The 15,819-nt window shown below is 40.7% G+C and overlaps 8 non-coding genes across 8 annotated transcripts; all 8 read left to right on the top strand.

Annotated features, from left to right (window-relative positions):
• Positions 1–74: 74 nt before the first annotated feature.
• trnav-aac (transfer RNA valine (anticodon AAC)) lies at positions 75–147 on the top strand. Its single transcript has one exon. It is a non-coding gene; the product is annotated as a tRNA-Val (tRNA).
• Positions 148–1,000: 853 nt separating this feature from the next.
• Positions 1,001–1,073, top strand: trnav-cac (transfer RNA valine (anticodon CAC)). The gene has a single exon. It is a non-coding gene; the product is annotated as a tRNA-Val (tRNA).
• A 2,664-nt stretch (positions 1,074–3,737) lies between these two features.
• On the top strand, positions 3,738–3,810 carry trnav-cac (transfer RNA valine (anticodon CAC)). Its single transcript has one exon. It is a non-coding gene; the product is annotated as a tRNA-Val (tRNA).
• Positions 3,811–6,473: 2,663 nt separating this feature from the next.
• Positions 6,474–6,546, top strand: trnav-cac (transfer RNA valine (anticodon CAC)). Its single transcript has one exon. It is a non-coding gene; the product is annotated as a tRNA-Val (tRNA).
• A 1,737-nt stretch (positions 6,547–8,283) lies between these two features.
• trnav-aac (transfer RNA valine (anticodon AAC)) lies at positions 8,284–8,356 on the top strand. Its single transcript has one exon. It is a non-coding gene; the product is annotated as a tRNA-Val (tRNA).
• Positions 8,357–9,209: 853 nt separating this feature from the next.
• Positions 9,210–9,282, top strand: trnav-cac (transfer RNA valine (anticodon CAC)). The gene has a single exon. It is a non-coding gene; the product is annotated as a tRNA-Val (tRNA).
• A 2,765-nt stretch (positions 9,283–12,047) lies between these two features.
• Positions 12,048–12,120, top strand: trnav-cac (transfer RNA valine (anticodon CAC)). Its single transcript has one exon. It is a non-coding gene; the product is annotated as a tRNA-Val (tRNA).
• A 2,765-nt stretch (positions 12,121–14,885) lies between these two features.
• On the top strand, positions 14,886–14,958 carry trnav-cac (transfer RNA valine (anticodon CAC)). The gene has a single exon. It is a non-coding gene; the product is annotated as a tRNA-Val (tRNA).
• The last annotated feature ends 861 nt before the right edge of the window (positions 14,959–15,819 follow it).

Below are 15,819 nucleotides of genomic sequence, written 5' to 3'. Positions count from 1 at the left end.
GTTCTGAGAGCGATAAATGCCCCACCCACCCACCCACCCAGCCAAAGTCACACCCTTAGTATCCTACTCACGCAGTTTCCGTAGTGTAGCGGTTATCACGTTCGCCTAACACGCGAAAGGTCCCCGGTTCGAGACCGGGCGGAAACACAATTTAACAAATTAGATAGTAAGCCTATTCACTTAGGGCTCGATCCCAATTTAGGAATTCATGCTTTTCCTACGTACTTCTCAGTATTTGCTATTCAGACTTACCCTTTTAAGTCGCGTAACGCACTCTGCTGGGGTGGCTAGCTTGGGCGCTCTGAATAAATTCCTGCTACGTGTGGTCTGAGTTCCATAATGATTCAAATAGGCTACATGTCCCAAATTATTGCAATACTTTAGCTTAATATGATTCACTAATGCTAGCAACCCTCAGGAACAATTCACAAGGATGTGACAGATTAAAGAAAGGTCAACGGAATGAAAGTATGCCAAAATAAATGTATGTGGCTGTTACTGACAGTGACTCCCGATAGTGGCTAATATTTAACATGATACAAATTGTCAAATAAAACTGGGGAAAGCCCCACAGTGGAGGTGTCATAATACCCATAAAACCTAGCGGTCAAACAGGGAAATGGTTCCAACCATTTTTCCACCATTCATTTTTCCCATATGGGATTTTAGAAACACTTAAAATAATACATTTGTAGTTCTTTATGATAGCCACATTAGCAGTTAATTAGCATTTTTTATAAAAGTCACCTTGTCCTAGAGAGAATTACACGGTTACCATGCCAGGGTAAGCCAACAAGAAACACAGGCCTTTTTTAACTGTTTTTAAAATCCCCTGTGGGGAATATGAACGGTGGAAAAACGATTGGAACCATTTCCCTGTTCGACCACTAGTTCTTATGGGTATTATGACTCCTACTGTGGTACTCTATTTGGGATATTATGGGCGGTAGACTTGTGGGCATTCCTAACATTTTCCATGACTTCCACTCTTTTTGTCGTAGTTTCTGTAGTGTAGTGGTTATCACGTTCGCCTCACATGCGAAAGGTCCCCGGTTCGAAACCGGGCGGAAACAAATTTTAACAAAACAGATAGTGATGACGGAAACAGGGTCATAACTGAAAAAAAACGAAACAAATACATAGGCCTACAGAATACATGAATAGACCAGTCTTAGACATGTCTTTCAATAACCAGAGGCAATGCAATGTTATAAAACAGGTTGTTTGGATCCTGGATGCTAATTGGTTAATAGCAGGGAGTTGAAGCACCACCATCCCAGCATTCTGCGGGTAGTGCCTGTTAGCGGTTCCATTAGATTTATAAATGCGCATCCACTGTCCCACGGCCCAGCCAGTCAATTTATAAACTTCATCTCCCCTGGAAAAATGTGTCTAGACCAATGGTATTCAAACCTTTTCAGCAGGGACACCATTTTTTCCTCCAGAATTTCTGGGGTCCCCATTTTTTTGCAATCATTTCTTGTGATCCCAGCCCAAATACAACTTTAAAATCGGTACGTTACATTTTTTTTTACATCAACAAATAACCTTCAATTACCCAATCAAATACATTTTTTCTAATTAACTTTCTCAAAAACGTTTCTATATTGTCTCATACAATAATCTGTACTCATCATTTTTTGTTCCTAAATAATGAATATATATATCCCCACTGCAGTCCCCCCGACCCCGACTTTAAATATCACTGGTCTAGACAATATTTCCCAATGCCCCTAGGCTAGCATATGGTTTGAGACAGTTGAGGTTTGTCTAAACCTTGCTGTCTGCCTCTCCGACCTGTGGATCAATGTTGCCGGTTTTTTGGTGACCTCCACCGTGCGATGTGTATGAATGTGACCAGAATGACAGCTTCTCTGAGCCAGGCAAATTAATTTATCAGGGTCATTATAATGGATATATCCAAAGAAATGGCAATATAATCCAAGGTAAAACAAACAAAAGTGCAGACAGTTTTCTGTCATTTCAGCTGCTTGATGTGATTGTGTGATAGATTTAGTTGGCTGGCTAGCAAAGGAAAAGTAGCTCGCCTGCATAGCTACAGTGCATTCGGAAAGTATTCAGACCCCTTACTTTTTTCCACATTTTGTTACGTCACAGCCTTATTCTGAAAACGGATTAAGTCAAATAAAATCTATCTACACACAATACCCCATAATGACAAAGCGATAACATATCATTTTTAATTGATAAAAAAAGATTAAAAAAATACCTTATTTACATACGTTTTCAGACCCGTTGCTATGAGTCTGGAAATTGAGCTCAGGTCCATCCATTGATCATCCTTGAGATGTTTCTACAACTTGATTGGAGTCCACCTGTGGTAAATTCAATGGATTGGTCATGATTTGAAAAGGCACACACCTGTCTGTCTATATAAGGTTCCACAGTTGACAGTGCATGTCAGAGCATAAACTAAGCCATGAGGTGGAAGGAATTGTCCCTAGAGCTCCGAGACAGGATTGTGTCGAGGCACAGACGTGGGGAAGGGTACCGATACATTTCTGCAGCATTGAAGGTACCCAAGAACACAGTGGCTTCCATCATTCTTAAAAGGAAGACGTTTGGAACCACCAAGACTCTTCCAAGAGCCGGCTGCTCAGCCAAACCATCCCTACGGTGAATCAGCCCTTATTCAGGAGTTATTCACACGATAATTACCGGGATCTCAAGCCTTATTGCTTAGTTAATGGACTAAGTCATTTCTGACTTCATTTGGTTCTGAGAGCGATAAATGCCCCACCCACCCACCCACCCAGCCAAAGTCACACCCTTAGTATCCTACTCACGCAGTTTCCCTAGTGTAGCGGTTATCACGTTCGCCTAACACGCGAAAGGTCCCCGGTTCGAGACCGGGCGGAAGCACATTTTAACAAATTAGACAGTAAACCAATTCACTTAGGGCTCGATCCCAATTTAGGAATTCATGCTTTTCCTACGTACTTCTCAGTATTTGCTATTCAGACTTACCCTTTTAAGTCGCGTAACGCACTCTGCTGGGGTGGCTAGCTTGGGCGCTCTGAATAAATTCCTGCTACGTGTGGTCTGAGTTCCATAATGATTCAAATAGGCTACATGTCCCAAATTATTGCAATACTTTAGCTTAATATGATTCACTAATGCTAGCAACCCTCAGGAACAATTCACAAGGATGTGACAGATTAAAGAAAGGTCAACGGAATGAAAGTATGCCAAAATAAATGTATGTGGCTGTTACTGACAGTGACTCCCGATAGTGGCTAATATTTAACATGATACAAATTGTCAAATAAAACTGGGGAAAGCCCCACAGTGGAGGTGTCATAATACCCATAAAACCTAGCGGTCAAACAGGGAAATGGTTCCAACCATTTTTCCACCATTCATTTTTCCCATATGGGATTTTAGAAACACTTAAAATAATACATTTGTAGTTCTTTATGATAGCCACATTAGCAGTTAATTAGCATTTTTTTATAAAAGTCACCTTGTCCTAGAGAGAATTACACGGTTACCATGCCAGGGTAAGCCAACAAGAAACACAGGCCTTTTTTAACTGTTTTTAAAATCCCCTGTGGGGAATATGAACGGTGGAAAAACGATTGGAACCATTTCCCTGTTCGACCACTAGTTCTTATGGGTATTATGACTCCTACTGTGGTACTCTATTTGGGATATTATGGGCGGTAGACTTGTGGGCATTCCTAACATTTTCCATGACTTCCACTCTTTTTCTCGTAGTTTCTGTAGTGTAGTGGTTATCACGTTCGCCTCACATGCGAAAGGTCCCCGGTTCGAAACCGGGCGGAAACAAATTTTAACAAAACAGATAGTGATGACGGAAACAGGGTCATAACTGAAAAAAAACGAAACAAATACATAGGCCTACAGAATACATGAATAGACCAGTCTTAGACATGTCTTTCAATAACCAGAGGCAATGCAATGTTATAAAACAGGTTGTTTGGATCCTGGATGCTAATTGGTTAATAGCAGGGAGTTGAAGCACCACCATCCCAGCATTCTGCGGGTAGTGCCTGTTAGCGGTTCCATTAGATTTATAAATGCGCATCCACTGTCCCACGGCCCAGCCAGTCAATTTATAAACTTCATCTCCCCTGGAAAAATGTGTCTAGACCAATGGTATTCAAACCTTTTCAGCAGGGACACCATTTTTTCCTCCAGAATTTCTGGGGTCCCCATTTTTTTGCAATCATTTCTTGTGATCCCAGCCCAAATACAACTTTAAAATCGGTACGTTACATTTTTTTTTACATCAACAAATAACCTTCAATTACCCAATCAAATACATTTTTTCTAATTAACTTTCTCAAAAACGTTTCTATATTGTCTCATACAATAATCTGTACTCATCATTTTTTGTTCCTAAATAATGAATATATATATCCCCACTGCAGTCCCCCCGACCCCGACTTTAAATATCACTGGTCTAGACAATATTTCCCAATGCCCCTAGGCTAGCATATGGTTTGAGACAGTTGAGGTTTGTCTAAACCTTGCTGTCTGCCTCTCCGACCTGTGGATCAATGTTGCCGGTTTTTTGGTGACCTCCACCGTGCGATGTGTATGAATGTGACCAGAATGACAGCTTCTCTGAGCCAGGCAAATTAATTTATCAGGGTCATTATAATGGATATATCCAAAGAAATGGCAATATAATCCAAGGTAAAACAAACAAAAGTGCAGACAGTTTTCTGTCATTTCAGCTGCTTGATGTGATTGTGTGATAGATTTAGTTGGCTGGCTAGCAAAGGAAAAGTAGCTCGCCTGCATAGCTACAGTGCATTCGGAAAGTATTCAGACCCCTTACTTTTTTCCACATTTTGTTACGTCACAGCCTTATTCTGAAAACGGATTAAGTCAAATAAAATCTATCTACACACAATACCCCATAATGACAAAGCGATAACATATCATTTTTAATTGATAAAAAAAGATTAAAAAAATACCTTATTTACATACGTTTTCAGACCCGTTGCTATGAGTCTGGAAATTGAGCTCAGGTCCATCCATTGATCATCCTTGAGATGTTTCTACAACTTGATTGGAGTCCACCTGTGGTAAATTCAATGGATTGGTCATGATTTGAAAAGGCACACACCTGTCTGTCTATATAAGGTTCCACAGTTGACAGTGCATGTCAGAGCATAAACTAAGCCATGAGGTGGAAGGAATTGTCCCTAGAGCTCCGAGACAGGATTGTGTCGAGGCACAGACGTGGGGAAGGGTACCGATACATTTCTGCAGCATTGAAGGTACCCAAGAACACAGTGGCTTCCATCATTCTTAAAAGGAAGACGTTTGGAACCACCAAGACTCTTCCAAGAGCCGGCTGCTCAGCCAAACCATCCCTACGGTGAATCAGCCCTTATTCAGGAGTTATTCACACGATAATTACCGGGATCTCAAGCCTTATTGCTTAGTTAATGGACTAAGTCATTTCTGACTTCATTTGGTTCTGAGAGCGATAAATGCCCCACCCACCCACCCACCCAGCCAAAGTCACACCCTTAGTATCCTACTCACGCAGTTTCCCTAGTGTAGCGGTTATCACGTTCGCCATACACGCGAAAGGTCCCCGGTTCGAGACCGGGCGGAAGCACATTTTAACAAATTAGACAGTAAACCAATTCACTTAGGGCTCGATCCCAATTTAGGAATTCATGCTTTTCCTACGTACTTCTCAGTATTTGCTATTCAGACTTACCCTTTTAAGTCGCGTAACGCACTCTGCTGGGGTGGCTAGCTTGGGCGCTCTGAATAAATTCCTGCTACGTGTGGTCTGAGTTCCATAATGATTCAAATAGGCTACATGTCCCAAATTATTGCAATACTTTAGCTTAATATGATTCACTAATGCTAGCAACCCTCAGGAACAATTCACAAGGATGTGACAGATTAAAGAAAGGTCAACGGAATGAAAGTATGCCAAAATAAATGTATGTGGCTGTTACTGACAGTGACTCCCGATAGTGGCTAATATTTAACATGATACAAATTGTCAAATAAAACTGGGGAAAGCCCCACAGTGGAGGTGTCATAATACCCATAAAACCTAGCGGTCAAACAGGGAAATGGTTCCAACCATTTTTCCACCATTCATTTTTCCCATATGGGATTTTAGAAACACTTAAAATAATACATTTGTAGTTCTTTATGATAGCCACATTAGCAGTTAATTAGCATTTTTTATAAAAGTCACCTTGTCCTAGAGAGAATTACACGGTTACCATGCCAGGGTAAGCCAACAAGAAACACAGGCCTTTTTTAACTGTTTTTAAAATCCCCTGTGGGGAATATGAACGGTGGAAAAACGATTGGAACCATTTCCCTGTTCGACCACTAGTTCTTATGGGTATTATGACTCCTACTGTGGTACTCTATTTGGGATATTATGGGCGGTAGACTTGTGGGCATTCCTAACATTTTCCATGACTTCCACTCTTTTTCTCGTAGTTTCTGTAGTGTAGTGGTTATCACGTTCGCCTCACATGCGAAAGGTCCCCGGTTCGAAACCGGGCGGAAACAAATTTTAACAAAACAGATAGTGATGACGGAAACAGGGTCATAACTGAAAAAAAACGAAACAAATACATAGGCCTACAGAATACATGAATAGACCAGTCTTAGACATGTCTTTCAATAACCAGAGGCAATGCAATGTTATAAAACAGGTTGTTTGGATCCTGGATGCTAATTGGTTAATAGCAGGGAGTTGAAGCACCACCATCCCAGCATTCTGCGGGTAGTGCCTGTTAGCGGTTCCATTAGATTTATAAATGCGCATCCACTGTCCCACGGCCCAGCCAGTCAATTTATAAACTTCATCTCCCCTGGAAAAATGTGTCTAGACCAATGGTATTCAAACCTTTTCAGCAGGGACACCATTTTTTCCTCCAGAATTTCTGGGGTCCCCATTTTTTTGCAATCATTTCTTGTGATCCCAGCCCAAATACAACTTTAAAATCGGTACGTTACATTTTTTTTTACATCAACAAATAACCTTCAATTACCCAATCAAATACATTTTTTCTAATTAACTTTCTCAAAAACGTTTCTATATTGTCTCATACAATAATCTGTACTCATCATTTTTTGTTCCTAAATAATGAATATATATATCCCCACTGCAGTCCCCCCGACCCCGACTTTAAATATCACTGGTCTAGACAATATTTCCCAATGCCCCTAGGCTAGCATATGGTTTGAGACAGTTGAGGTTTGTCTAAACCTTGCTGTCTGCCTCTCCGACCTGTGGATCAATGTTGCCGGTTTTTTGGTGACCTCCACCGTGCGATGTGTATGAATGTGACCAGAATGACAGCTTCTCTGAGCCAGGCAAATTAATTTATCAGGGTCATTATAATGGATATATCCAAAGAAATGGCAATATAATCCAAGGTAAAACAAACAAAAGTGCAGACAGTTTTCTGTCATTTCAGCTGCTTGATGTGATTGTGTGATAGATTTAGTTGGCTGGCTAGCAAAGGAAAAGTAGCTCGCCTGCATAGCTACAGTGCATTCGGAAAGTATTCAGACCCCTTACTTTTTTCCACATTTTGTTACGTCACAGCCTTATTCTGAAAACGGATTAAGTCAAATAAAATCTATCTACACACAATACCCCATAATGACAAAGCGATAACATATCATTTTTAATTGATAAAAAAAGATTAAAAAAATACCTTATTTACATACGTTTTCAGACCCGTTGCTATGAGTCTGGAAATTGAGCTCAGGTCCATCCATTGATCATCCTTGAGATGTTTCTACAACTTGATTGGAGTCCACCTGTGGTAAATTCAATGGATTGGTCATGATTTGAAAAGGCACACACCTGTCTGTCTATATAAGGTTCCACAGTTGACAGTGCATGTCAGAGCATAAACTAAGCCATGAGGTGGAAGGAATTGTCCCTAGAGCTCCGAGAGAGGATTGTGTCGAGGCACAGACGTGGGGAAGGGTACGGATACATTTCTGCAGCATTGAAGGTACCCAAGAACACAGTGGCTTCCATCATTCTTAAAAGGAAGAAGTTTGGAACCACCAAGACTCTTCCAAGAGCCGGCTGCTCAGCCAAACCATCCCTACGGTGATCCAGCCCTTATTCAGGAGTTATTCACACGATAATTCCCGGGATCTCAAGCCTTATTGCTTAGTTAATGGACTAAGTCATTTCTGACTTCATTTGGTTCTGAGAGCGATAAATGCCCCACCCACCCACCCACCCAGCCAAAGTCACACCCTTAGTATCCTACTCATGCAGTTTCCGTAGTGTAGTGGTTATCACGTTCGCCTAACACGCGAAAGGTCCCTGGTTCGAGACCGGGCGGAAACACATTTTAACAAATTAGATAGTAAGCCTATTCACTTAGGGCTCGATCCCAATTTAGGAATTCATGCTTTTCCTACGTACTTCTCAGTATTTGCTATTCAGACTTACCCTTTTAAGTCGCGTAACGCACTCTGCTGGGGTGGCTAGCTTGGGCGCTCTGAATAAATTCCTGCTACGTGTGGTCTGAGTTCCATAATGATTCAAATAGGCTACATGTCCCAAATTATTGCAATACTTTAGCTTAATATGATTCACTAATGCTAGCAACCCTCAGGAACAATTCACAAGGATGTGACAGATTAAAGAAAGGTCAACGGAATGAAAGTATGCCAAAATAAATGTATGTGGCTGTTACTGACAGTGACTCCCGATAGTGGCTAATATTTAACATGATACAAATTGTCAAATAAAACTGGGGAAAGCCCCACAGTGGAGGTGTCATAATACCCATAAAACCTAGCGGTCAAACAGGGAAATGGTTCCAACCATTTTTCCACCATTCATTTTTCCCATATGGGATTTTAGAAACACTTAAAATAATACATTTGTAGTTCTTTATGATAGCCACATTAGCAGTTAATTAGCATTTTTTATAAAAGTCACCTTGTCCTAGAGAGAATTACACGGTTACCATGCCAGGGTAAGCCAACAAGAAACACAGGCCTTTTTTAACTGTTTTTAAAATCCCCTGTGGGGAATATGAACGGTGGAAAAACGATTGGAACCATTTCCCTGTTCGACCACTAGTTCTTATGGGTATTATGACTCCTACTGTGGTACTCTATTTGGGATATTATGGGCGGTAGACTTGTGGGCATTCCTAACATTTTCCATGACTTCCACTCTTTTTCTCGTAGTTTCTGTAGTGTAGTGGTTATCACGTTCGCCTCACATGCGAAAGGTCCCCGGTTCGAAACCGGGCGGAAACAAATTTTAACAAAACAGATAGTGATGACAGAAACAGGGTCTTAACTGAAAAAAACGCAACAAATACATAGGCCTGCAGAATACATGAATAGACCAGTCTTAGACATGTCTTTCATTAACCAGAGGCAGATAGTGATAACTGAAAAAAAACGAAACAAATACATAGGCCTACAGAATACATGAATAGACCAGTCTTAGACATGTCTTTCAATAACCAGAGGCAATGCAATGTTATAAAACAGGTTGTTTGGATCCTGGATGCTAATTGGTTAATAGCAGGGAGTTGAAGCACCACCATCCCAGCATTCTGCGGGTAGTGCCTGTTAGCGGTTCCATTAGATTTATAAATGCGCATCCACTGTCCCACGGCCCAGCCAGTCAATTTATAAACTTCATCTCCCCTGGAAAAATGTGTCTAGACCAATGGTATTCAAACCTTTTCAGCAGGGACACCATTTTTTCCTCCAGAATTTCTGGGGTCCCCATTTTTTTGCAATCATTTCTTGTGATCCCAGCCCAAATACAACTTTAAAATCGGTACGTTACATTTTTTTTTACATCAACAAATAACCTTCAATTACCCAATCAAATACTTTTTTTCTAATTAACTTTCTCAAAAACGTTTCTATATTGTCTCGTACAATAATCTGTACTCATAATTTTTTGTTCCTAAATAATGAATATATATATCCCCACTGCAGTCCCCCCGACCCCGACTTTAAATATCACTGGTCTAGACAATATTTCCCAATGCCCCTAGGCTAGCATATGGTTTGAAACAGTTGAGGTTTGTCTAAACCTTGCTGTCTGCCTCTCCAACCTGTGGATCAATGTTGCCGTTTTTTTGATGACCTACACCGTGCGATGTGTATGAATGTGACCAGAATGACAGCTTCTCTGAGCCAGGCAAATTCATTTATCAGGGTCATTATAATGGATATATCCAAAGAAATGGCAATATAATCCTAGGTAAAACAAACAAAAGTGCAGACAGTTTTCTGTCATTTCAGCTGCTTGATGTGATTGTGTGATAGATTTAGTTGGCTGGCTAGCAAAGGAAAAGTAGTTAGTCTGCATAGCTACAGTGCATTCGGAAAGTATTCAGACCCCTTACTTTTTTTCCACATTTTGTTACGTTACAGCCTTATTCTGAAAACGGATTATGTCAAATAAAATCTATCTACACACAATACCCCATAATGACAAAGCGATAACATATCATTTTTAATTCATAAAAAAAGATTTAAAAAATACCTTATTTACATACGTTTTCAGACCCTTTGCTATGAGGCTGGAAATTGAGCTCAGGTCCATCCTGTTTCCATTGATCATCCTTGAGATGTTTCTACAACTTGATTGGAGTCCACCTGTGGTAAATTCAATGGATTGGTCATGATTTGAAAAGGCACACACCTGTCTGTCTATATAAGGTTCCACAGTTGACAGTGCATGTCAGAGCATAAACTAAGCCATGAGGTGGAAGGAATTGTCCCTAGAGCTCTGAGAGAGGATTGTGTCGAGGCACAGACGTGGGGAAGGGTACCGATACATTTCTGCAGCATTGAAGGTACCCAAGAACACAGTGGCTTCCATCATTCTTAAAAGGAAGAAGTTTGGAACCACCAAGACTCTTCCAAGAGCCGGCTGCTCAGCCAAACCATCCCTACGGTGAATCAGCCCTTATTCAGGAGTTATTCACACGATAATTCCCGGGATCTCAAGCCTTATTGCTTAGTTAATGGACTAAGTCATTTCTGACTACATTTGGTTCTGAGAGCGATAAATGTGCCACCCACCCACCCACCCAGCCAAAGTCACACCCTTAGTATCCTACTCATGCAGTTTCCGTAGTGTATTGGTTATCACGTTCTCCTAACACGTGAAAGGTCCCTGGTTCGAGACCGGGTGGGAACACTTTTTAACAAATTAGACAGTAAGCCTATTAACTTAGGGCTCGATCCCAATTTAGGAATTCATGCTTTTCCTACGCACTTCTCAGTATTTGCTATTCAGACTTACCCTTTTAAGTCGCGTAACGCACTCTGCTGGGGTGGCTAGCTTGGGCGCTCGGAATAAATTCCTGCTACGTGTGGTCTGAGTTCCATAATGATTCAAATAGGCTACATGTCCCAAATTTTTGCAATACTTTAGCTTAATATGATTCACTAATGCTAGCAACCCTCAGGAACAATTCACAAGGATGTGACAGATTAAAGAAAGGTCAACGGAATGAAAGTATGCCAAAATAAATGTATGTGGCTGTTACTGACAGTGGCTCCCGATAGTGGCTAATATTTAACATGATACAAATTGTCAAATAAAACTGGGGAAAGCCCCACAGTGGAGGTGTCATAATACCCATAAAACCTAGCGGTCAAACAGGGAAATGGTTCCAACCATTTTTCCACCATTAATTTTTCCCATATGGGATTTTAGAAACACTTAAAATAATACATTTGTAGTTCTTTATGATAGCCACATTAGCAGTTAATTAGCATTTTTTATAAAAGTCACCTTGTCCTAGAGAGAATTACACGGTTACCATGCCAGGGTAAGCCAACAAGAAACACAGGCCTTTTTGAATAGTTTTTAAAATCCCCTGTGGGGAATATGAATGGTGGAAAAACGATTGGAACCATTTCCCTGTTCGACCGCTAGTTCTTATGGGTATTATGACTCCTACTGTGGTACTCTATTTGGGATATTATGGGCGGTAGACTTGTGGGCATTCCTAACATTTTCCATGACTTCCACTCTTTTTCCCGCAGTTTCCGTAGTGTAGTGGTTATCACGTTCGCCTCACACGCGAAAGGTCCCTGGTTCGAAACCGGGCGGAAACAAATGTTAACAAAACAGATAGTGATGACAGAAACAGGGTCATAACTGAAAAAAACGCAACAAATACATAGGAATGCAGAATACATGAATAGACCAGTCTTAGACATGTCTTTCATTAACCAGAGGCAGATAGTGATAACTGAAAAAAAACGAAACAAATACATAGGCCTACAGAATACATGAATAGACCAGTCTTAGACATGTCTTTCAATAACCAGAGGCAATGCAATGTTATAAAACAGGTTGTTTGGATCCTGGATGCTAATTGGTTAATAGCAGGGAGTTGAAGCACCACCATCCCAGCATTCTGCGGGTAGTGCCTGTTAGCGGTTCCATTAGATTTATAAATGCGCATCCACTGTCCCACGGCCCAGCCAGTCAATTTATAAACTTCATCTCCCCTGGAAAAATGTGTCTAGACCAATGGTATTCAAACCTTTTCAGCAGGGACACCATTTTTTCCTCCAGAATTTCTGGGGTCCCCATTTTTTTGCAATCATTTCTTGTGATCCCACCCCAAATACAACTTTAAAATCGGTACGTTACATTTTTTTTTACATCAACAAATAACCTTCAATTACCCAATCAAATACTTTTTTTCTAATTAACTTTCTCAAAAACGTTTCTATATTGTCTCGTACAATAATCTGTACTCATCATTTTTTGTTCCTAAATAATGAATATATATATCCCCACTGCAGTCCCCCCGACCCCGACTTTAAATATCACTGGTCTAGACAATATTTCCCAATGCCCCTAGGCTAGCATATGGTTTGAAACAGTTGAGGTTTGTCTAAACCTTGCTGTCTGCCTCTCCAACCTGTGGATCAATGTTGCCGTTTTTTTGATGACCTACACCGTGCGATGTGTATGAATGTGACCAGAATGAAAGCTTCTCTGAGCCAGGCAAATTCATTTATCAGGGTCATTATAATGGATATATCCAAAGAAATGGCAATATAATCCTAGGTAAAACAAACAAAAGTGCAGACAGTTTTCTGTCATTTCAGCTGCTTGATGTGATTGTGTGATAGATTTAGTTGGCTGGCTAGCAAAGGAAAAGTAGTTAGTCTGCATAGCTACAGTGCATTCGGAAAGTATTCAGACCCCTTACTTTTTTTCCACATTTTGTTACGTTACAGCCTTATTCTGAAAACGGATTAAGTCAAATAAAATCTATCTACACACAATACCCCATAATGACAAAGCGATAACATATCATTTTTAATTCATAAAAAAAGATTTAAAAAATACCTTATTTACATACGTTTTCAGACCCTTTGCTATGAGGCTGGAAATTGAGCTCAGGTCCATCCTGTTTCCATTGATCATCCTTGAGATGTTTCTACAACTTGATTGGAGTCCACCTGTGGTAAATTCAATGGATTGGTCATGATTTGAAAAGGCACACACCTGTCTGTCTATATAAGGTTCCACAGTTGACAGTGCATGTCAGAGCATAAACTAAGCCATGAGGTGGAAGGAATTGTCCCTAGAGCTCTTAGAGAGGATTGTGTCGAGGCACAGACGTGGGGAAGGGTACCGATACATTTCTGCAGCATTGAAGGTACCCAAGAACACAGTGGCTTCCATCATTCTTAAAAGGAAGAAGTTTGGAACCACCAAGACTCTTCCAAGAGCCGGCTGCTCAGCCAAACCATCCCTACGGTGAATCAGCCCTTATTCAGGAGTTATTCACACGATAATTCCCGGGACCTCAAGCCTTATTGCTTAGTTAATGGACTAAGTCATTTCTGACTACATTTGGTTCTGAGAGCGATAAATGTGCCACCCACCCACCCACCCAGCCAAAGTCACACCCTTAGTATCCTACTCATGCAGTTTCCGTAGTGTATTGGTTATCACGTTCTCCTAACACGTGAAAGGTCCCTGGTTCGAGACTGGGTGGGAACACATTTTAACAAATTAGACAGTAAGCCTATTAACTTAGGGCTCGATCCCAATTTAGGAATTCATGCTTTTCCTACGCACTTCTCAGTATTTGCTATTCAGACTTACCCTTTTAAGTCGCGTAACGCACTCTGCTGGGGTGGCTAGCTTGGGCGCTCGGAATAAATTCCTGCTACGTGTGGTCTGAGTTCCATAATGATTCAAATAGGCTACATGTCCCAAATTTTTGCAATACTTTAGCTTAATATGATTCACTAATGCTAGCAACCCTCAGGAACAATTCACAAGGATGTGACAGATTAAAGAAAGGTCAACGGAATGAAAGTATGCCAAAATAAATGTATGTGGCTGTTACTGACAGTGGCTCCCGATAGTGGCTAATATTTAACATGATACAAATTGTCAAATAAAACTGGGGAAAGCCCCACAGTGGAGGTGTCATAATACCCATAAAACCTAGCGGTCAAACAGGGAAATGGTTCCAACCATTTTTCCACCATTAATTTTTCCCATATGGGATTTTAGAAACACTTAAAATAATACATTTGTAGTTCTTTATGATAGCCACATTAGCAGTTAATTAGCATTTTTTATAAAAGTCACCTTGTCCTAGAGAGAATTACACGGTTACCATGCCAGGGTAAGCCAACAAGAAACACAGGCCTTTTTGAATAGTTTTTAAAATCCCCTGTGGGGAATATGAATGGTGGAAAAACGATTGGAACCATTTCCCTGTTCGACCGCTAGTTCTTATGGGTATTATGACTCCTACTGTGGTACTCTATTTGGGATATTATGGGCGGTAGACTTGTGGGCATTCCTAACATTTTCCATGACTTCCACTCTTTTTCCCGCAGTTTCCGTAGTGTAGTGGTTATCACGTTTGCCTCACACGCGAAAGGTCCCCGGTTCGAAACCGGGCGGAAACAAATTTTAACAAAACAGATAGTGATGACAGAAACAGGGTCATAACTGAAAAAAACGCAACAAATACATAGGCCTGCAGAATACATGAATAGACCAGTCTTAGACATGTCTTTCATTAACCAGAGGCAGATAGTGATAACTGAAAAAAAACGAAACAAATACATAGGCCTACAGAATACATGAATAGACCAGTCTTAGACATGTCTTTCAATAACCAGAGGCAATGCAATGTTATAAAACAGGTTGTTTGGATCCTGGATGCTAATTGGTTAATAGCAGGGAGTTGAAGCACCACCATCCCAGCATTCTGCGGGTAGTGCCTGTTAGCGGTTCCATTAGATTTATAAATGCGCATCCACTGTCCCACGGCCCAGCCAGTCAATTTATAAACTTCATCTCCCCTGGAAAAATGTGTCTAGACCAATGGTATTCAAACCTTTTCAGCAGGGACACCATTTTTTCCTCCAGAATTTCTGGGGTCCCCATTTTTTTGCAATCATTTCTTGTGATCCCAGCCCAAATACAACTTTAAAATCGGTACGTTACATTTTTTTTTACATCAACAAATAACCTTCAATTACCCAATCAAATACTTTTTTTCTAATTAACTTTCTCAAAAACGTTTCTATATTGTCTCGTACAATAATCTGTACTCATAATTTTTTGTTCCTAAATAATGAATATATATATCCCCACTGCAGTCCCCCCGACCCCGACTTTAAATATCACTGGTCTAGACAATATTTCCCAATGCCCCTAGGCTAGCATATGGTTTGAAACAGTTGAGGTTTGTCTAAACCTTGCTGTCTGCCTCTCCAACCTGTGGATCAATGTTGCCGTTTTTTTGATGACCTACACCGTGC

The sequence above is a fragment of the Salmo salar genome, chromosome 14 (assembly GCF_965601325.2).
Source record: "Salmo salar chromosome 14, fSalSal1, whole genome shotgun sequence".
In the NCBI taxonomy this organism is placed as follows: Eukaryota; Metazoa; Chordata; class Actinopteri; order Salmoniformes; family Salmonidae; genus Salmo; species Salmo salar.
This window is presented reverse-complemented; position numbering and strand designations above follow the sequence as displayed.